Below are 21,885 nucleotides of genomic sequence, written 5' to 3'. Positions count from 1 at the left end.
ATCTGTACTTCTAGGAAGTTTCTCCCTTAAATGATATGCCTCCGTCTACCTGCTTACGGTTAATTGTTTTGTCTTTTTAATAAACACCTGACCAGAAATATTTGTGAGTACATGCAGTAGGCAGATGAAGTATATAAAAGCACTACGGTAAAAATATGTGCACATGTATGAAAAATATTATTAAAACAAAAATAAGTGAAGTTGAGACAATTTGGTACTGGAAGTACGTGACATGTCTGAAGAATCGGAAATGTGATTTAATCTACACCCACAGACTGTTTCATTACTTCTCACAATCAGGCCAGGATGCTATATTTTAAAAAGCTTAATTAAACCTGTGCTGTTTTAATTTGCAAATCTTTGTTTATTGCTGGAAAGAACACTGAATCCCACCCTCTTTAGCAGTCGTATGTCTTTGACTGTTACACCTCTGTAGTTTCACTCCAACTGTGCTAGAAATTATTTTCAGCTGGCCCAGAGGCACTGTCTAATGCTCTGTGCTGCCATGGGCAAGACCAATATTTGATAGCTAACTTAGGATTCCTGCTGCCTGAGCTGGTAGAGAACTAGCATGTGGTAGAAGTGACGGGTTTGTTCTCCTGAGGGTAGGGTGCCAGCTGCACGATAAAAAGGAGAGAGTGTGGAATTAATAGTGGCCTCACAGACAGGCTGTATATTTTGCCTTTCAACAGAAAAATTCATGCCTTAATGGAAGGTAGAATTGAAGAACGAAGACTCAGAATACAGAAGAGACAACTGCTACCTTGCAAAATGAATTTAATTCATTTTTGCCTACTTCAGTCTCACTATTGCAGGATGCTTTTCAGATGCCTTAAAGGATAGTTCGTGTCTAAATAAGCCTATAATCTAATGACAAACCACTAAAGAACTACTACAGAAAATAAAGAAGGCAACAGAAGCAAATTCTGTGTACGGAAACTTTCGAGTGATCTATGCAAGAAGGCAGAAGTGGGCTTATGAGAAGGATACATAAGCAAATGCAGCAGGGGCTTTTTTTATGAGCTCATGAGGTTCCCGCATGGATACAAAGCTGTGAGAACAAAATAAAACTGTGACAGAAGTTGTCTCCAAGTATGTGGACAAGTCTGTAAGTACTGGCAAAGTAGAATGAACAGACATGACAGAAAACTTGATGACAGAAAAAAAAAAAAAAAAACCAACACAAATGACTAAGTTCAAAGATCAGTTTCCTGGGTTTTTGGACTTAACAAACAAACTTCCTCAAAGAAAATCAATGTAGCACTTCATTTGGTTCCACTGACATTTTCCACCCCCTCACAATCTATTACTGGACTGCTCACCACACTTGGAAAGCACCCATGTAAATCTTTGTCAGTAGCTTAAATTTGAGGCAAGAGGCCTTGAGAAGAATATAAAATAGGAAGGGAAATGAAAATGCAAGAAGTCTAAAAAAAGGAATTAATTTTGGTTTAAGGGAGGCAACATCTGATTTGCAAATGAACAAAAAAAGAACAAACAAAATTGGAAAGGTTAGGACAGAGGCAAGAGGTCTGAATAAGAAATTTAACAGGACGATCGAAGGAAAAAAATCGATCTGAACAATTAAAAAAAATCAAGGTGCAAAAGCTGGTTCTGGTCAGGATGTATGAAGCGTGAGGAAAGTAAGAGTAAAAAATAAACCTGAGTCACTGAATCTGAGTGACAAGAAGGATAATGTTCTTGTCATTTGTGATAGAAAAGGAGAGAAGTGGATAGAGTTCTGTTTTGAAATGATAATTACAAGACATCATGTTAGACATTCAGCATGAGACCCAGGAGTACATGGAAGGAGCAATAACAATGGTGCAAAGACAGATTCACAAGTTATCTGTATAGCCATTACAGTAAAAGCAGTAAAAGTGGAGGTGGCTAACTCACCTGGAAACAGAGCATAAAAGGGAAAAAAAAGTCCAAGGACAGAGTTGTGACAAATTTTATATTAAATATGGAATGGGAAGAGGAGAGGAGAGGAGAGGAGAGGAGAGGAGAGGAGAGGAGAGGAGAGGAGAGGAGAGGAGAGGAGAGGAGAGGAGAGGAGAGGAGAGGAGAGGAGAGGAGAGGAGAGGAGAGGAGAGGAGAGGAGAGGAGAGGAGAGGAGAGGAGAGGAGAGGAGAGGAGAGGAGAGGAGAGGAGAGGAGAGGAGAGGAGAGGAGAGGAGAGGAGAGGAGAGGAGAGGAGAGAGGAGAGGATATTTCTGTTGGGAGGGACCTACAACGATCACCTACTTCAACTGCCTGACCATGTCAGGGCTGATGAAAAGCCAAAACATATTGTTAAGGGCATTGTCTGCAAGCCTCTTAAACACTGACAGGCTTGAGGCATCGACCACCTCTCTAGGAAGCCTGCTGCAGTGTCTAATCACCCTCTCTGTAAAGAAATGCTTCCTAATGTCCAGTCTAGACCTTCCCTGGAGCAGCTCTGCACCATTCCCAGGCATCCTATCACAGGATACCAGGGAGAACAAACCTCAGGAAGCTGTAGAGAGCAATGGGGTCGCCCCTCAGCCTCCTTTTCTCCAAAATAGATAAACTCAAAGTCCACAAATGGTCCTCAAAGGACATTCCTTCCAGCCCTTTCATGAGTTTTATGGCCCTCCTCTGGACACAATCAAGGACCTTCATATTGTTCCTAAAAGGTGGGGCCCAGAATGACACACAGTACTCTGGGTGAGGCCACACAAATGCTGAACACAGCAGCATAATCACCTCTTGTCCAGCTGAGTGAGCACTTCTGTGACCACAACAAGTTACAAAAGTAAAAAAAAATCGGAAAATTTTCCTGGACTACAACTTGGACCCAGTACACTCCATTAGGAATATTCCATGTTTTTCCCATTTGCGTGTATACACCCCTGTTTTACACGTTCACTTGAAGGGTTCAGTGCTGTAGCACTGGTTGGATGCTCTCTCCTTTCTGTCTTGGTATGTTCAGTGAAGCCACTGATCAGCACTTAATCCATTTTCTATTGGTTCTAAAACATGTTTTTTGCCATATTTCCAGCATGTTGAAAGTATTAAAAATTGGAATTTTTTTCTCATCTGAGTGGTGTCTGATGCAGACTGATATATTTTATAAAGATCATTTTGGGTATAAATAACAAGTGGGATTCTGGGTAACCCAAGTTCACCCTGGTATGCCAAAGAGAGAAAGACCTGCCAAGCCACACTCGGAACAGAAATATTTTGTAACTGTTTTCAATTCTTCACCCCCTCTACAATATTTTTACTGAACAAACAACTTCAGAAAAACTCTTCTCTTTCAGTAATAACTTGCAGTAAGGTCAGTTAGTTTCATATTATGTACTTAGCATAAACTTTTCAAAAAAAATGCTTGGGAATGGCTATTTTCAATATTCAAATTACTGTATGTGTGTAGCTGTAGCATTCACAGCTTCAAGAAAAAGTGACATGACTTTCATTAATATAACAAGATGTGATTGTTGCTCTGAAATTTTGCTTAGGTTTTAACTTTTCCAGTTTTAGAGACCATTATTAAAATGTAGGTATTCTTCAGTTATTTTTAATCATAATATTCAATTGAAGTTTGGGTCAAAATAAATAACCTGGCCAAAGGGCCTAATTTGCAGTGAGGTCCTATTTAAGAGTTTGCCGATAACCTCATGAAGAAATAATTAGAACATTTAAAGCGACAAATTAAAGCCAATGCAATTAGCAATAACTCTCATGATTACTTAATATTTTCTAAGTGCTTTTGAAAAAGCAATGACAGGATTTTATGCTACAAGATAAAATTCTGTTCATGTAGAGAAGTGAATTACATATGTTTACCATATTAAACAGAGTGAGAAAGAAATCAGATGGAGTACAGGGATACTAATAAACTATTGCTACGGAGGAAAACCAAAGTAAAATACCCACCCTGTCACTTGGTTCTGCCGTGGTGGTCTGTGAGTCCTGAACTTATGACATTAATGCCCAGACAATGTAGATCTCGATTTCCATCTTTAAAAGCAGTGTATAATCATTTGAATCAATTTAGCTTATAGCATCTGACCAGAGAAACACATTTTAAAAAACTAGCTTTCATGCAGAATTCTGTGGAGTGAACTTTTTGTCTGCAGAACAAAATAAAACTGCAAGGGATCCAAGAAAAGTCTGGCCTTTGCCCCAAAGACAAGTATGTACCAAAATTCTCTGAATTTTTTCTTCTTTCACACATAATATCATTCTTGGTGCTTCAAGTGTTCTCAGAATACCATGCAGCACAGTCTGAAAACAGTTCAGGGATCAACAATTGCACATGACATGCTCACAAAAATGTACACCTGCATTTACAAATATGAGACTCCATGGAAAGAACTCAAATCATCAATAAACCTGATTTTTTTCAGTCATCCCTTGGTTTTCTTTAAATTTAAAATAGTTTCAGAATGGGAAATTAAATTCTCTAAGAGTCAGTGCTACAGTGCTTCTTGAAGGACTAAAAAACCATTGTACTTGAAATCTGTGAAAAGATTACCCATCAGCCTCTAGGTCTGGAAATAAGAATAAACTCATTAAATCCAAACAGACTACTGCTCAACTGAGAAAGCACTCACTTCAGAAAAACATATATTTGTTCAACTGGTTAAGAGACAGGAAATACTTCCTTTTTCTCAGCAAATAGTCAGTAGTAAGAAATACCCTTGAATACAGTAAGCACATGAAAATGCAGTCAAATATTTGCAGTAGGCACACCAATCAGCACTTTATACAGTATAATTTGTAGGTTGGATGTGAAACAAAGTCTAAGTTGTATGCTTCCATGGAACACATACAAAGAAAGTCCTCAAAACTTAAGATCTTCCATCATAATGGCCTCTCATATTAAAAGTGCAAATGTATATAAAAGACCACCCTTCCTAAGCTTTTTACAATATCAAATGTACTCTCCAGTGTCATATGTGGACTACAGGCTTCTTGACATATTTTGACTCAGCAAGCAGGGTACTTTGTACTCAAATGCAGGTAATACTAAAGGCAGGGTAGCAGCAGGGCCTCTTCCCAACCCAGAGCAGAACATCCCCCTTCCCTCTGCACCACACAGAAACTCTGTCCATCCTCTCTGCTCCCCTCCAAGAGCACTGAAAGTTTAACATTTCCAAAAATGTTTCAGTTTTGACTATTTTTACTTTAAACCCCCAAGTTTCTTTTCTGAATACGTTATTTTCCAATTGGCAATATTTTATTAGAGTTAGAGACAACCCTCAAACCCACTTGTGTAGAAGTTGCTGTGACACAGATCTGGTTTCTTGTTCTCAGTGGCTTTTACAAGCTTCTGGTGGAATGTAGATATTTAAATATCTTCCCATTGCCCAACTCTGACAGATTTGCAGAGTGGCTCAGCGAGTGCTGCTCTTGGGTGTACAAATTTAGTACACCAGGGAAATACGGAGACAGTAGTTCCACCTTCTCTTTGGCAGACTTCTCCTGTTCAAGTCTCATAGCAACCTGAAAATTTTACTTAGAAATCTTCACAATCCTCAGACTACTACCTCAATGTACTAATCTATACGAAAACCTGCAGAGGAGAATTTTGAAAAAATATATTTAAACTACAAAATTAGATAATCTGCAGTATTTAATTTTCGTAAATTAGCATAATATTCCTACATACAGGTTTCATTCTCCATTCACATTACAAGTAATTCCAAGTAAATTAAAAATTAAATATTTTAATTAAAAAAAAAAATTAACAGACCTGGGGAAAACCATTATTCTTTACATCAAATGAAATGTGTCATTTTTAAAATTGCAGAAGTTATTAAGTAACTACTGACTACATACAGAGTAAATAACTTAATTACATATTTATTGGCTACTCTGAACTATGTGTACATTAGTCTTTTAAATTAAGTGAATGCTTGTATTCAGTTATTTAATCTTTTTTTTTTTCTCCCCCAAAGTCATCAATTTTTAAAAGTCCATAAAAGACTACAGAGAGATCTGCTGTTTCTTAAACAATGCATTCAAAAAATCCCAGATTCAAAGAAGAATTATAAAGCATGCAATGGAGTTTGCAGAGACTTCTATGCATGAAAGGCATCTGTCAGGATGGAGAAAGAAAAAAATGTAGCAGCACAGTACCATGAAATACTGAAATGCTAATTGCCTTTGGTTTGAAACACAGGATGTGATATCAGGGAAAGACTCAGGTAAAATGTTTCAATGCCCACTAAAAAGTAAATAAGGTTTTTCTTTTCACTAAACAGAGAAACATTTCATCTTTCCCTTGAACATACCTGAATCCTTTCTGTGTTTATTTGTTTCTAATTCCACTGGTAACATTTGTATCAATTTTTCCTTGTGTGATGGCATACTAAAGAAAAACTTTAGCAAAAAAATTAAAAGGACAAAAACAAAAAGAAAAAAAAAATCAATGAAAGAACACAATGTTAAGAAGCAGTAATGTTTAAGAGAGAATCAAAGGAGAGGAGAGCAGCTAAAAAGACTGAAAAAAGATAAAGGGCAAAGGATTTAAAAATTAAACAGAAGGAAAAAGATTAAAGAAAGAATGGCAAAAGGCAATGCAAAAGGATTTAAGAAGCCAGTATAAAGAAAATACTTCAGTTAAGAGAAAGGAATAGCAACTACTAGAGGAAAAATACTTGAGCATAATGAATCAAAAAATGGAATGAAAAAGTTAGAAATTAATTACAAAGCAGACAGAAAGTTAGAAAACTTTATTTTTCTCCATGAAATACAGGAAATACACAAGATCCAGTAACATTTTTAGAGTCAGTTGCTATTGCATGCAGCATCATTCAACAATTTTCCTGTTTCAGTAATTTTAATTGTATGAAAATAAAATACAAAGCAATGCAATGCCAATTATTTCCAATGCAGCTTTTTATATGCAGCATGTGCAAAGCTGAGAGTAAAATGCATCCCTATCTGACATATCAAATTTCTTTATTCTTATTAATAATAGTGTTAAAATTAAAGGAATTTATCTGTTTACTTTATATAAGGTTTCAACTTCGTTATAAAGATCATTACCATCAAGAGTTTCTAAAGGGTTAATGAAGCTTATAGCTGCTTATTATACAGTCATAAGTTCTGTATGGCAAGCAGTTGAAGACAAAACTACAGCAACCAACAGAACAACTGGACTCTGTAAAACTTATAATTAATTTACCACTAATGTTATCATCCCTTTAAAAATTTCTAATAAATGAGCTCTTGCCATAGTGGAAATATTTTTACCTCAGCAAAGACAGAACAGAGAAAAGCGGAAGGACATGTAAGTCGGAACAGGATGCACAAAGACCGTTTAAGGCTGACATTGTCTTTTGAACGTTATACATCATATACACTGTGATATTTTTTTTTTTTTTTAATTTTTATTAAATAACTTAGGGGATTGTTCAATATTTACTCCATGTATCTCAATTTTCTCCCCAATCCAGTAACATCCCAAAGCCACAAAGTTTTGTCACATGCACAGAATGCATTTAAAGTTACTGATTGTTTTCCACTCTTTTTTTTAAATGTAATTGACTATCGCCCTGCTCCCTGATTTTTTTAGAGAAAGTAAACAGATTTTTAAAATTTACTTCTCTATCCTATCCATTATTTTATACACCACTTACCATGTCACCTGTTTTATTTTCTCTGCTCTCAATAATAATTAATTAAAAAATAATAATTTTTAATTCCTATTCACATGAAATCATTTTCATGCCTCCAATCATTTTCAGTGGCCTTTTCTGGACTTTTTGTGTTCTTGCAATATTCTTCTAAGATGAAGTAATCAGGCTACAGAGACTATTCAAACTGAACACATAACACTGCTTTATTTAAATGCATTCTAACACTTGTGGCAGTATTCTCCAGACCACTCACAATATCACTCATTTTTCTTTTTGGACATGACAGTAAATATTGAACAAATATCTTATATGAACAAAACACCTATGTGTCACTACTCAGTAGAAAAATTTTGAATGCGTAATGTGAAGCAGCAGCCCGAGCTCCCTCTCAGCATGTGTTGCCATTTTTGCACCACCCATTGTTAATTGCCCACTGTGCTGAAAACTGATCATTAATGCAAGTTTTTGTTTATGCATTCCATAGCGCTGTGTAAACCAGGTAGGTAACGTAACCTCTTCCCCTAGTTATAAAATTCCCTTTTCAAATATGAAGGATGCAAGATCAACCAGTTGTCCTTGTTTTACTGAAATGTCATATAGGTAGAAAGACTGGAGGAGCACACTGATCATTTACAGAAAACACACCGGATGGCCTCAATCATATTTTTTCAAGCTTTTTAATCTGTAAAAATTAAATGCACTTTAAAAAACTTTACTACTAAAATACAGCTTGATTTGTTTATTCAATGCAGAAATTTCCACTGTTTTGCTCATTTCTTTATCTCATTACTTAAATAGTTATTTTGAAGTTGTGTGCATTGTCAGTTTTGTCCACTGTTACAATAAGGAGGGTGAAGAAACTAATCCACATTATCAGTTAAAAAAGAAAAAACAAAACAGCACCACCCATAATAAAAATCTTCCAGCTGAAAACCACACCTGTTAATGACTGTGACACCAGAGATTCCTCTAAATGTTTTTTGTTCCAGAGGCTACATCCCCATCCACCTCCTCCTTAGAAGATGTGCAAAGCAGGATATTATAGACAGAAAACAACACATCTTTCCATTTGATTGATGACTTTTACATAAACAATAACTTTGAGCTTACAACTTTAGCCCTGGTAGAAGGAAGTGCTGTAAAATGTGAAATTAGTCACACAAGCCCATCAGAAAAGAGAGCTGTCCCATGCAATGCAATCCAGAGTCCCGTGTAGGGCACTGCTGATGGGCACACAGATCATACAGTAACTCTGTGTTGCAATGTGCTGGGAGATTTTTTTTGCAAGCCTATTTGAACAAGTGTTTTTCATTTCAGGTGACCAGGGAGATTAATTCAACTATGGCACATGAATGACTTCATCAGATATTCAGAAATTAATTCTTTGTTCTTCACATAGCTAATCTCACATGCTCCTCTACTGGGTCCCAAAATAATATAAAGCCCAGGAAGAGATGTGCTTACAGTACAACAATATGTGTAGTCTCGATAGGATTCTTTCTGAAGAAGTGACTCTAATTTTAAGATTAGTGTATCTTTATAGAATATTCTTAGGGTGAACTGCCCTGGATCAGAGAGACTGCACTTAAGGTCAGTGCAACAAACTAAAGATTTTCTAGGAATTTATTTCAGTATGCTTTTGTCAACTAATACAGCAAATAAACTAAATAAAGCATTGATACACATACCAAAACATTCAGTGTATTACACATACTAGGACTATACACACTTAAGACTGATAAAGGACTGGAAATTAATTTTTCATATTAATTTAGCTAGGGTACTGATATGAGCATGTTGTATCTTATGAAATACCTGATTATGGCTATATATTATTCTGTCTTTATATTTCTGAAGTTTTATCAATGCATGTATTTTCTACATGTATGGATCCAAAATCATCTTTTACTACTGTGCAAAATGCTGCAACAACAAAAATGCCACCAGACTGTCACTTTCAGGAACCAACAGGTCACAGAGAAGTTTGTTTCTCACATGTTTTCAGTTCTTCTCCTAACAATGTACCATCTAAATAGACAGCATTTACTGAAGGACATTACAGAAACCTTTAAATTAAAACTTTTAACATTAATTAAAAGTCATGGAAGATGCACCAAAGAGAAGCGAAACACACTGAAATGCTAGAAAAAGCTCCAAAAAGGTGTAAAATTACACAAAACAGAACAGGGCAAAATTTAGAGAAGGTGCCTAAGATGAGTATGACTAGAAACATGTGGTCCAGAGCCTTAGTTTTAAAGCACCTTAACTGTAGCTGGGAGAAAGTAATGCAACAAAAGATCTCTGATAGCTTTGTAAGAAGAAACCCCAGAGTAGCTGTACCCTAAGAAACAAGGAGCTCAGAGGTAAAGGGAAGATGAGAAATGAGAGAGTCACTGCAGCAGCAGGTACAGCCCAGGACAGTTTCTGTGAGTGTCAGCTGTGCCCCAAATGGACTGGGGAGGAATGCGACATCAAGGGACGATGTCACAAAGTGGAAACGACACTAGAAAGCAAACAAATATGCCTGGTGAGACAGCTGCAGGATCCAGAGGTACCACACAAAATCCGTGTCAGTAGCAATGTGACTATCTTTAGCAAGCCCAGGCAGAGAGCAATACCTTTTTTTAACATTCCATTTTTCTAAGATTTCCTGTACCTAAGGTACAGAGAGCAAAACAAATTTATTTTCTAAATGGAAATCTTGCATCCTATGGAAGCTGATGCAAATTGCCAGAAGCAAGCTGGACAAATGAGAAACTCCAGCCCAGGGAAAGAGAGAGCAGAATAATGCTCACATTTACAGTTGGGAGATAGATAAAAGTAGCAGAAGGATGAAAGAGAACTTAGAACAGCAGGTACCTGAGGTACAGCAAACAAGAAATGAGGAGGAGGCAAGAAGAACAAGCAAGCAGTGAGGAGCTGAAGACAACAATGTAGAAATCACTAGGGAAAACAAAGGGAAGTTAAAAAAATATTTGAAGAGATGACATATAATACAGATTATTATTGTTCATTAATTTGTTTACCCCAGAAGAAAAGCACAGCATTAGACAGGCTGGCAAAAGGAACTGGTATTTGCATATGTAAAAGCAATGAATGCTTGCACAATGGTTCCCTTACTGTCCAACCTGCTTATGCCAAGTTCCAGTAATATTTCCAATACACGATCTCAAACAGCCATAAAAGGCAAAATCCTGCTCATAATATTCACGCAAGAAGCCCCACTCAGGTGCTGGTTTCATGAAACGTCCTACCTGGCTGAGCAGAATTTGACTGCTCACGCCTGCAGCAGCTGTGCTTTCTCACTTCAAAATGCACTTTGTTAAGGACTTCCCAGTTGTCTTTTCCCAAAAAGAAACTGATGCGTTTGAGTTAAGAAGATGGAATATTCATAAACTCCTTTCTTTTTGAAATCATTCTTACTTCATTGGTTTTAATTACTTGATACTGAAAGATACTCATATGAATACAGTGTGGAGAAAAAAGTACTGATTAAAACAGTTATATTAGCAAAGACTAAGGGGTTTCTTAGTAAAGAAATATGAAGCACTTCCCTATATAGAGATGACCAACTGCTTCACTTCGTAAATACGACGACTACTTTTGACTATATAAAGTAGCTCTCATTTAGCAGAACGTTATAAAGTCATTCTTAGTCTAGCGATTTCAGCCCACTTCTTGATTTCACAAAACCAGGTATTTCTGCTTCTGCAGAGCTGAGGACAGACTATCGGAATTCAAATAGTTACCTCCATGTGGTGACAGTGCCCTACAGTGCTCTTAAGATCTCAGCTGGGCTTTTGCTATGGGTAGTTGTTATTCCAGGAGCTGGACCTTTCACATCCAACCACATTTCATGAGGCAGATGGAGGTTACATCCCATGGTGTAGCAGTTCAAGCATCTACCTCAAAATCACAGCCGTCACGTCTGTTTATGAATCCAAAAATCTTCATATTACAATGTTGTTAAGACCATCAAGTCCCTTCTGCCTTTCTGTTCTTTCAACTTCATTACAAGATTGTTCTTCATTCTTTAAACTGAATAAGAGCTAAGCCTGGTATTAAAACAAAACTACCCTTATCAAGAAAATATGTGCAATCTCACATAATTAAAAAAATGTTAATGTTATATTGTAGGAAATAATCAAGTTTTCAGCATAGCAATCTTACCCTAAACTTGCCTCACTGATTTTCAGCAAGATCTTTACATAAGAAAACAACATGTATTAATCATATAGGAAAATAACTAAATCAACAACTGTAATACTTGCATCCAAAGAGGAGGGCCAGAAACCTTATAACAAATAATTTAACTTTATTCAATGATCTAATTTACAGTTACTTAACTGATTTACAGTCTCGACTGCTTTTATTTCTTAATTCTCTTCTTTCTTTTCTACATGTATATTACACCACTTCTTAACAGCAGATGACATGAAACCATACCCACAAGAATTGCCTCTGATGGCTGTCATGCATGATACTGTGCAAGCAACAGCAGTAAATACAAGATAAGCTTTTATTTCTCTAAAATGAGTATTTTAAGGTTTTTTAACTATTAAAAAATTGATTAAAGTGGCACTGGTTAAGTGACCTGGAAGAGCTATGCAGTTTCAGGTGAGGCACGCTGGCAGGAGGGCGCCAAGCCTGAGGATGTCCACCCCACCACCGCTCCCACCAGGTCACGCCATGGGTTCAGCTCAAGGCACCACACTTCGTAAGGAGGGAAGTGAGAGAGATTTCAGCAACACAAACCCAGCAGCCAGCACAAATGATGGGAAAAAAAACCCCAACCTATCTATGCTCCAGAGCAATGTTTCTTACCTTCAAACCTTTGCATCTGTACATGACTGAAAACAGAAAGACTCTGGAGTTTTGGAGCTGTGCAACAACCCACAGCCAGAACAAATAAAGATAATCACCTAGCAATAGAAAAAAGATTTTCTCTCTGAGAAATGCCATGGAATATTTCACCAAAAATCCTATTAGGGTACATAGCGTAAAAATATTCACATCGCCTCCTGTTAGATAAGCAGAAGCTTTAGACACACAGTGACAGTCAACACATTTATGGAGAGTGACGGAGCTGCAAGTGCGATACAGGAGCTGGCAAGTTTTCCAGGCTTGCTACACCAGATGAAGAGGGTTTACCTTTTTGACCGGGGCTCTCCTACAGCGAGGTAACACAGAGTATCTTGTACAATTTGGCTAATGCAATCAGCTGACAAATAACTACAGGATCCCAACGTGTAAAGGGATTTCCCTTTGCTGTTATCTACTTTCACCATTCCCACATGTTTGAACAATGTCATTCCTCATTTTTTGTTATCTTACTTTTCACATTAATCTCTACATTACTAAGCATCAATAAAAAAGAACCATAAGCGATTAAATTTGACATAAAATCTTTTAATTGGCACTAAGGTGTGCTACAATTGTATATGGTTTATTTCTGAATAACTTTTCATGCAGGTGAAATTCAAAAAGAGAGAGCTGAGTGTATACAATCAAATGGTCTGGGCATTACTCTGATTTTTTTTTCCTTGAAAATTCAAATGATCCCTGCAGGCAACCGACAACTGCTAGATCTGTAGAATGTGCTCTTTGAACTGTACAAAAGCCTTCAGCCCTTCGTGCATTGCTGCAAACAAAAACTGCCAAGTGTAATTATTTCTCAAATTTAATGTTATGGAAGTGTTGCATCATTTTTTTCACAGCTCTGAGAACAGCTGCAGAAAACTAAAATTTACAGGACTATATCCCTACAGAAGTTATACACTGGATTTACCACCTTTTGTAAACAACTGATACAAATGAACACCAGTCAAATCTGGAAGAGCACCACTCTTTCTTACAGTTACATTTCTATAGGAAGAATCAAAGGAGTAGGTGGAAAGAGTCCTCCCATGAACAGTTTTTCATCCTTTCACCTTTTCGAAAGAAAAAAAAAGAAAAAAAGATAGAACATAACTTATATCGGAAGCACCAAACAGCGCTGAGGACAGAAGCTTGAAAATTCATAGTTCACTTTCTAAACCTACACTGCTGTATCCAGCGTTCCTGCAAACATCTGCATACTAAAAGGTAACTTGGTGTATATATTACAAAATACAAGCACAGTAGTCTAGACGTTCTTGTATGCATCTGTAGTTCTAATATGAACTGCCTTGGTTTTGAACACAGATGCATCCAACTTGCTGAACTGAAAGTATTCAAACTTTACTCACTGAATACATATATGCTCAGTAATACGACTTTTATTACCAACTTCAGCTATATCTGAGATTTTAAAGCTAAAGACAACATTGAGGCAAAACCAACTGCCCTTAAATAAAAGTTTCCACATCTGAAATAAGCATTACCCAACCATGAAGACGCCCAAATTCAAACCAGTCATTTTTGTTTGGATTGCAGAAGTGCCTCGTTTTAGAGAGCAAGCTATTTAGTTCCAGCATAAACTTCATTACAACTCAGACATGAGGTGGAGCGCTGTCTACAAGCCAACTAATTCCCAAAGCAGACCTAAGCTCCTAGGTCTTGTCCAGGATCCCTCGCCCACACCCACACCTTAAATTAAACTCAATACCCTGTTTCAAAGCAGGAGAAGGGACCTGCAAACAGCCCTATCCGAGGAGACCAAGTTCTGCTTTCTGGACTCCTCAGCCTGAGCCGATTCAGCCATAGCCCATGAAAGCTTCTGAAGATGCTGGCTGTGAAAAAGTCCAGATGCACATACCCTCCAAATGAAATCCTTAATTGATACCAAATGAAGGTGAGACACTGCACAGAAGAACAAACAAACAAACAGACAGGATCCAGAAAAAGAACAAAGGAAAAGGAGACTGATTCTTCAGCTTGGTCATGTGAACAGGACAGACAGATGAAGGCACTTAATAAACTTAATGGCTCCTTCAGATTCAGCGAAGGCCAAGAATTAGAATAAAACCCTGTTGAGTATTTATTTTTTGTAGCAATCACTTGGTTGCCACATGTATAGCGAATCATCAGTCAGCAAATGCAATGATTTTTTTTCAAGTACATGAGGAGGATTAAATACCTGGATCACTTTGCTTGTACCACATCTTTACTTCAGCCCCACTTAAGCTGCACAGGCAAAAAGACATCCCGAATCATGTCCTCTGGAACAAAGAAGAGCAGAGTCTGGACCAAAGTAAGTTCAGCACAGCACCTCGAAGTTGCTAAAGGACTATGCAAAGCAAAGGGAATTAAAAGCCAGTGCCCCAAAGGGATGTTCCCACAAAAGAGCTGGACAACAAAGCTGTTTCACTCATGCATTAACAAAAAAATAAAAAGGATATACTGCAATGACATGAGGGAAGATCCAATTCTTACGCTATTCAAATGTATTTTGTGCTGCTGCTCTGAGTGAAGCATCACAGAGCATCACACTGTACTGCAACTTTTTTTTTTTAATAGAACCATATTGTCATATTTTAGGGAAAGATCTGCATTCAGAATGACAACAGGACTGTCTTGCACGCAGGCAAGATGCGACCAAGGCACGGGTCACTGACCCAGCTCTGGCAGGTGACAGGACACATTCACATTTCAGCTGCGGCAAGACGCGGCTCCTCAGCAGCGACCTGCAGCAGCGCGAGATGAACCTGCTGCGAATTGCGATTCACCAAGGCAGCTGGTCAGTGGTGCACTGTGCCATGTGCTATTGCTGAGTTCCTACAGAAGCCATAAAAGGGGTGCCCTAGATTGTGACAATTTCATTTTGGAATTAGAAGACAGACAGAGTACTGCTTGGGTACAGCCAAACACCCTGCCATCCCCTGGATGTAATTGTTTGCATCAAACATGGACATGTCTGCTACTTTGAAAATAAAATATTTCTTTTTTTTTTTTTTTTTCTTAACTGTCTTTGTGGGAAATGATCCTTGGTCAAGCTTCAGTGTTAACATGGCTTATACAAACACCGAAGAGCAGACCACAGAACTGCCAGTGATGAACATAATGACATTAAGAGGGATGTGGTCTCTAAATTCGTGGCAAATGAAGCCAATGCAAGCAAAATTTGTAATGGAGAAACTGCAATGAATTTTGAATCAGAGTGCAGTGGCACTGTTTCTCCTCATTGATCTTTTCAACAGGACAACAAAAAGCAAAATAATAACTATGTTCATTGGTTTTTGAAAGCATTCCATGTAAAAAGTAACAAAGTACACTCATAACATCATCAGTAAGAAGACTGCACCCTGGGAGGCACAAGAGCTAGGCAGTTGCTCTTGCAAAGGAGAAACAGTTGTTCATTATAAAAAGCTACAAAATAAGCTGAAAAATGCAAAAATCTGGCATCTAAGTAGACAGAAACACTACAAAATAAACAAAAGTATACTCTATTTTTTGATCAGTTTCTAACATCTGTAAAAATAAAAATAAATCATTAGTCTACCTTTGGTATTGCTAAGCTTTTTTTGAGTAAATTAAGTGGAACATCTCTTTTGTCTTACTACTCTTTTACCAATAAGAAGAGTAAATGTCAGGATTTACAAGAGCAAAATCAGTAGAAAGATTTGTTGAAAATAATCTTAAAGCAGGCATGGTAAATTCAATTGTGAAGAAAAGCACTTTACTAGTGGTTTGCATGAGAGTAGTAATGCCTCATTTTCAAGATGAAAGAAGCTTGTTTCTGGATTTCATAAACATATCACTGCTGTGGTCACTGTAGATACCCAGATGCCACAGAGGTAAAAAATGTTTGCACCTGAAGTTGCTTCCATACATTGTTTATCTGCAAAGTATAAGAAAGGCATGTGGAAAGCAAACACAGGATAATATATTCCTCATTAAGGTTTCCCCAAACTTATTAGAAACTTTCCTAACAGCAGTCATTCCTCTCTTGACACAAAAGATTTCAAACCTGTGAATCCACATGGAAACATCCTGTAATGTTATCTTTTGTGCTTTCTGACTGATTAAAAGACATCTGACAAAAAAATCTGAGTTTGGGTAGAAGTTTTTAATGCCAAACTTCAGCTTAAGGCACATTTCAAAACCCAAATATTAGTCATTGAAGGGAGGAAAAAAGGTTTATGATGGTTTCTCCATTAGAACATTTATGCTGCAAGTGTCCGTAATCTCCTAGGAAGAGTATTTTCTTCCCTCAAATTCCAGGATTCCTGTAAGTAAATAAAAATAACCCAATGGGAAGTCCATAGTTTTGGTACTGCACTGGGTAAAGGCTGGTGGATATTGTTCTGATTGAAGTGAGTTAACATTGCAATGCTGTAAAAGACAATAACTGGAAAAACAGAACTCCGAACTTTGACTATGAGCTATGATAAAGGTATTCACTAATGGTCTCTGAATTCCAGATATCAACTCCTGTAGCATCTTTCTGAATTTTTCTTACAGAAAAAAGTCAACAAAGCTCACTATAAGGTGGCCAAATGAGTACCACACCTTGTCAGAGGGCAGTTAACTATAAAATCAAAGAATAAATGAACCACCAAGACAAAGAGTCTCTGGAAGAGGTCCTCCACCTAGAGTAAGAAAATGGAAACCAGTCACAAATTTAGTAAATGCCTTTAGAAATCAGATTTCCCCATGATGAACCATAGTTCAAAAGGAAATCTCCCCTCCACTGCTCGTTTTTTAACTTATCCTATAAGTCCCTCCCAGTCCAAGTGTATTTCTCTTCCGCTGGCTGTTAAGGTTGTCATGAAGAGGGCCATGTGTTTTGCAGAAGAAGAGTTGAAGTTGAGAAGATTCATGGATTAAAGACAATTTAAGGTCAGAAAGGACATTTAGATCATCAAGTTTGACTTTCTATAATATCGCAGAATATAAAATTTCAGACAGTTACCTTATTATTGAGCCCAAACACTTACAGTTGATTAAAGAAAAAAATCTGTTTTAGCCAAAACAATTATTTCATGTCATGCTTTTTCTGTACGAGATTAAAGAGCTCTTTAGAGCACCACATATTTTCTCTCTGTGAAGGTATGCTGTAATTAAGTCACTTCTCAAACATCTTTTTGATAAGGTAAACAGACTGATCTCCTTAAATATTCTACTGCAAGGCCATTTTCAAGCTCTTAAATCACTTTCATAATTGTTTCTGGCACCATCTCTAATTTTCCAAAAGGGTTTTCTTTTTTTAGATGAGGCCACAAGAACCATAAGCTGAAATTCAGTCTGTTTACTAATGCAGTTTAAAAGGATAAATTCACATCTTTGCGGACATTTGTCTGTCTGTACATCCAGCACTTTTCTTTCTTTGCCACATACCATACTGTGTTTCCTCAGAAAAAAAGATCGTATGAACGAGATTGGTTTTGTGACCAAGCAGAGCACAAGCAAGTATCAGCAGAACTTGGCAATAACAAGAACCTGAAATTTTCAGTCATCTCTTAGGAAAGAAGACAGCAGGGCATAGGCTATTCAGAAATGTGTTGGCAATCATGTTGCACTACAGAAACTGAGGAAAGCACTCAAAGTAAAATCATTTTAAATGTCACTTCAGCCTTTGAGAACTCACAGGTAACATGGAAATTGAGAGTAGCTTGGTTGACAGTAACCACAACAAGAGGGAATTCCCATTTCTAAAGAAGGGAAGGAGAAGGGAGAATAAAGTCAATGGAGATTACAGAAGAGGATATGGATAAATTAATTGGTGGCCAAGATCCTGTGAAAGGCAACTCAAAGGGAAGAAGTGTTCAAAAGAGCTGGCCATTCCATAAAGTCATAACATTGAAGGCACAGGAGCAAACTACGTCAATGCTGAAAAAGGTTAAATCACAAACTCCTCAAGAACCTGCAACTTAAGGAGAGTACAGATCCATAGATACAAGTATGCAAGAGAGAAAAAGATGGCAATATAGGGACAAAGTCAGAAGGGCAAAAATAGAAAGCAAAATATAATTTGCAAAAAATTGATTTAATAGTAAGAAATCATTTTTTACATTCCTTACTAGTAATTGGAAAATTCAAGAGACACCTGATTAGTCTATTTGCAGAAGATACAAAGATAAATATATTTTGCTTAGTCTTTTATAGAAAAGACAAGTATAATCTGATAGCTGAAAGTAGTGACAAGAGGGATAAAAAATTAAGAGCAGAACAGCAGAAAGAGATGACGAGACACTTCAATAAGTTAGATGCTGTAAGATCAGCTGAGTCTAATCAAGCTCATACTTAGGATAGGCAAGAATGTGATGTTGGCTTGTGCCGTGAAGGCAGTTGAAGAACAGCAGACTCCAGGGCATGCGATACTTCGCTGCACTGGAATTTTGTTAACCTCTCACGTATAGCTACTTAAAACCAAATATAAGACTTTAAAATCATCTTTGTTTTTTACATTTCTTTTTTAACTCTAAACAATCCAGCGACTAAGGTTGCTACCACTTGTTCCACAAACAGCTGCATTGTCTCAAGAGGTAGGACAGTTTACTGCAATGCAAGGGACTCTTTAAGAGAAGTAACTGAAATACTCTCACAACTGTTAGCAGTATTTCACAACTTTTAGTGAATGGATGAAGTTCCAGAACAATGAGAATGGAAAAATCCAGTGCCTGTCTTAAAAAGGTAAAAAAAGAGAAGGTAAAGAATGACAGACTTGTCCAATTAGTTTCAGTTCCTGGAATACACTTGAGAAAAACAAGACCAATGAGATTTTTTTTTTTCCTTTTTTTTATAAAAAGAAAATAAATACCTGTCAATATAGTTTTGTCGTGAGCAAAATCTGGCAAGCCAATTAAATTTCTCCTTTAATAGAAAAACAGTTCATGAATGGGAAAGAGGCAGTGGATGACTCATAAAAAGAAGCTAAGGAAACAAAAGACTAAATTAAACTGTTTTAAGGCAAATATGAAATGTGTTCAAGAATTTGATGTAGAAACTGGTAATAAAAGAAGGATATGATGAATGAGGCTCAACAGGGGTCCATCCTGGTCTGGTGCACTGGGTGGTTTTTTTTCATAACTTGGGACAGTGTAACAGTCATTCATGTAGAAACTATACTTTGAAAATTCTCAGCTCATGTTAAGTTTGAGAGAGAGAAAGACAAGAAAACATTTGGGACACTTCCTCCATGGGGTTCACCACAAGTAATAGGAAATGACATTTAATTAACAGTGTACACACGTGAAAATATATGTGAATAGTTTTGAAGAGTTATGAAGAACCAAGAGTCAGTTCTGAAGCAGATGAACTCAGGATTACACCAAACTCAGTTTACAACACATACTCATTTGATTGTATGTCATCAACACTTAACAACAATAGCTCAATCAGTGCACTGCACTTAGCGCTATGTTTTGAAGTATATCCCATTCCCTTCTTAACTGTTGTTCTCCACCAGATTTTTCTCAAATCTGTATTAAGTGATACATAACAGAAGGCCACAGACATAGCCTGGAAGATGTCAGATACTCAGTTCTGACCATCTCACCCTTTGAATGCATTGTACTATCAACTGCTGGTGATTCTTGGTCATGACTGCTGGGACAGAGTGAGCCAGCACTACCACCAGTACTAGAGTACTAATGGCAGCATATCTCAGCTTGGTGGGACCTTATCAGTGAACTTTCTGGGAGCACGTGGCCATGTGGAACATATCTCACTCTTCCATCTATGTAGTTGAATACAGGCTGGACATTGTCTCTGCAGTCATGAAGGCTTCACGGTGCCTCAACTCTTGTTCTTGCAGATGCTACTCTTCTGCCTCAACTGGCAAGCTTAACTTTTGTCTAGGCAGCATGATCAGCAAGGAGCTGCTGCCAAGGGGCATGTCAACTCATGCACATCATGTTGCGCAGACAACATTTCGGGAGGCGTGTCACTATGGAAGAACGCGGCCATTCTCCTGACATTCTCTCTGCAGAAAACAATATCCATCCATGCTGTGGGACCATCCCAGAGAGAATTTTATATCTTACCCATGCGACCACCAGCCACTGCCCAGATGGCTGTCAGGAGTGCTGCACAAGAGCAGTCTGCAACAGCAAATACAGCTACTACAACTGTGCTATGTTAACTGAGCAAAATCAATGCTGCATTAGAGGCCCAGGAAAAAGATATGAGTTTGGACTGACAGACTGACACCTATTTATTTGCTGCAGCATAGAATATGTTGAACGAATTGTGGCAATTAGCTTTTCATGCACTGAGAAGTGTATGCATTTGGTTAATAAAATTACAAATAGAAAATACACTTTTTAGGAACATACTCACAATTATGGAAGCATAGAAACTTCAAAAAATACGTTAGGTAAACACACTTTAGTGAAGAATTAAGGTAAGGCATCTCAGAAGACAAGCATAAATGCATTATTTGACTGAATTTTGAAAAAATAAGCCACTGACACCCAGATACATAATATTTATTGTTCCTTATCACTGAGGTAAAAAATGACCAAACCTACAAAATGAACCTAAACGGCTTCCTATTATCTTGCATATTGAATTGAAGACGTTCTTTACCTTCTAAGATGAAATTGTTCCCTTGCATTTCCATGATGTGATTCTACCCTGATCATCTATTTGATCTTCTTAACCAGATCATACAGAACAAGCAGCAGAAGAAAAAAAAATTTCCCACTGCATTGGCTGTCAAGTTATTTAAAACTACTGCTTCTTGATTTCTTATCCAGCTGCTTCCTAGATATCTCTGTTGTTCTGCCCATCTTTGATGAGTAAGAGTGTGGTCAAGTTAACGCTGCTATAGAAACTCAAAATTCTGCATTTTTCAAATGCAGCCCTAACTTTGCATCTATAAGATTTTTTTTACATTTAATTTCCTGGGTTCCTTTTAGGGGGAAAAAAAAAAAAAAAAAGGAAAAAGTCCTTAAGGCAATATAAGCACTTAATCCAACTCAAATACTAAAGAGGACATAACCTTTTAAATCATCTTAAATATTTACGATGCCATAAGCTCTTAAACTTCCTGGAATACTTAGCCTTCCTTAAAACCTCACAGTATTCAAAGTCCCTCGAGCAACATAAGCACCTAAACTGCTGCAAATCCTTCCAAAGGACACAACCTTTAAACCAATGTTCAGGGTTGAATTTTTAGAAATATTTTTGTTTCTTCAGGCACAATTCTGCCTGCTTTTGTCCACAAATCAGGTATCTATTTAAGTACTATTCACATGCTTCCCTTGACACAATACTTCAGTCTGATGGAAGACATACACATGGAAAAGAGCACCCTGCCACACTTGGAAAGCCAACACAAGTAATAGGAAGGATTCCCTTGGTCCTAAATCTGGCCAGCGTTCAGATTCACAGAAAGAGAAGTAACAGAA

The 21,885-nt window shown here is 37.3% G+C and overlaps 1 protein-coding gene across 13 annotated transcripts in view; it reads right to left on the bottom strand.

The window, feature by feature from the left end:
- The window catches only part of FOXP2 (forkhead box P2), a 420,375-nt gene that overhangs the window by 323,493 nt on the left and 74,997 nt on the right, over positions 1 to 21,885 (bottom strand). Inside the window, exon 3 of one of the 13 annotated variants that reach the window (XM_071803310.1) lies at positions 14,670 to 14,751. The exons of the other annotated variants lie outside the window; for them this stretch is intronic. The gene's annotated coding sequence lies outside the window, so the exon portion shown is untranslated. The remainder of the gene's footprint in view (positions 1 to 14,669; positions 14,752 to 21,885) is intronic. 13 annotated transcript variants of the gene reach the window in all.

This window comes from Patagioenas fasciata, chromosome 1 (genome assembly GCF_037038585.1).
Source record: "Patagioenas fasciata isolate bPatFas1 chromosome 1, bPatFas1.hap1, whole genome shotgun sequence".
NCBI classification, from domain to species: Eukaryota; Metazoa; Chordata; class Aves; order Columbiformes; family Columbidae; genus Patagioenas; species Patagioenas fasciata.
Note: the sequence above shows the minus strand (reverse complement) of the source record. Positions and strands in the feature narration are given on the sequence as shown.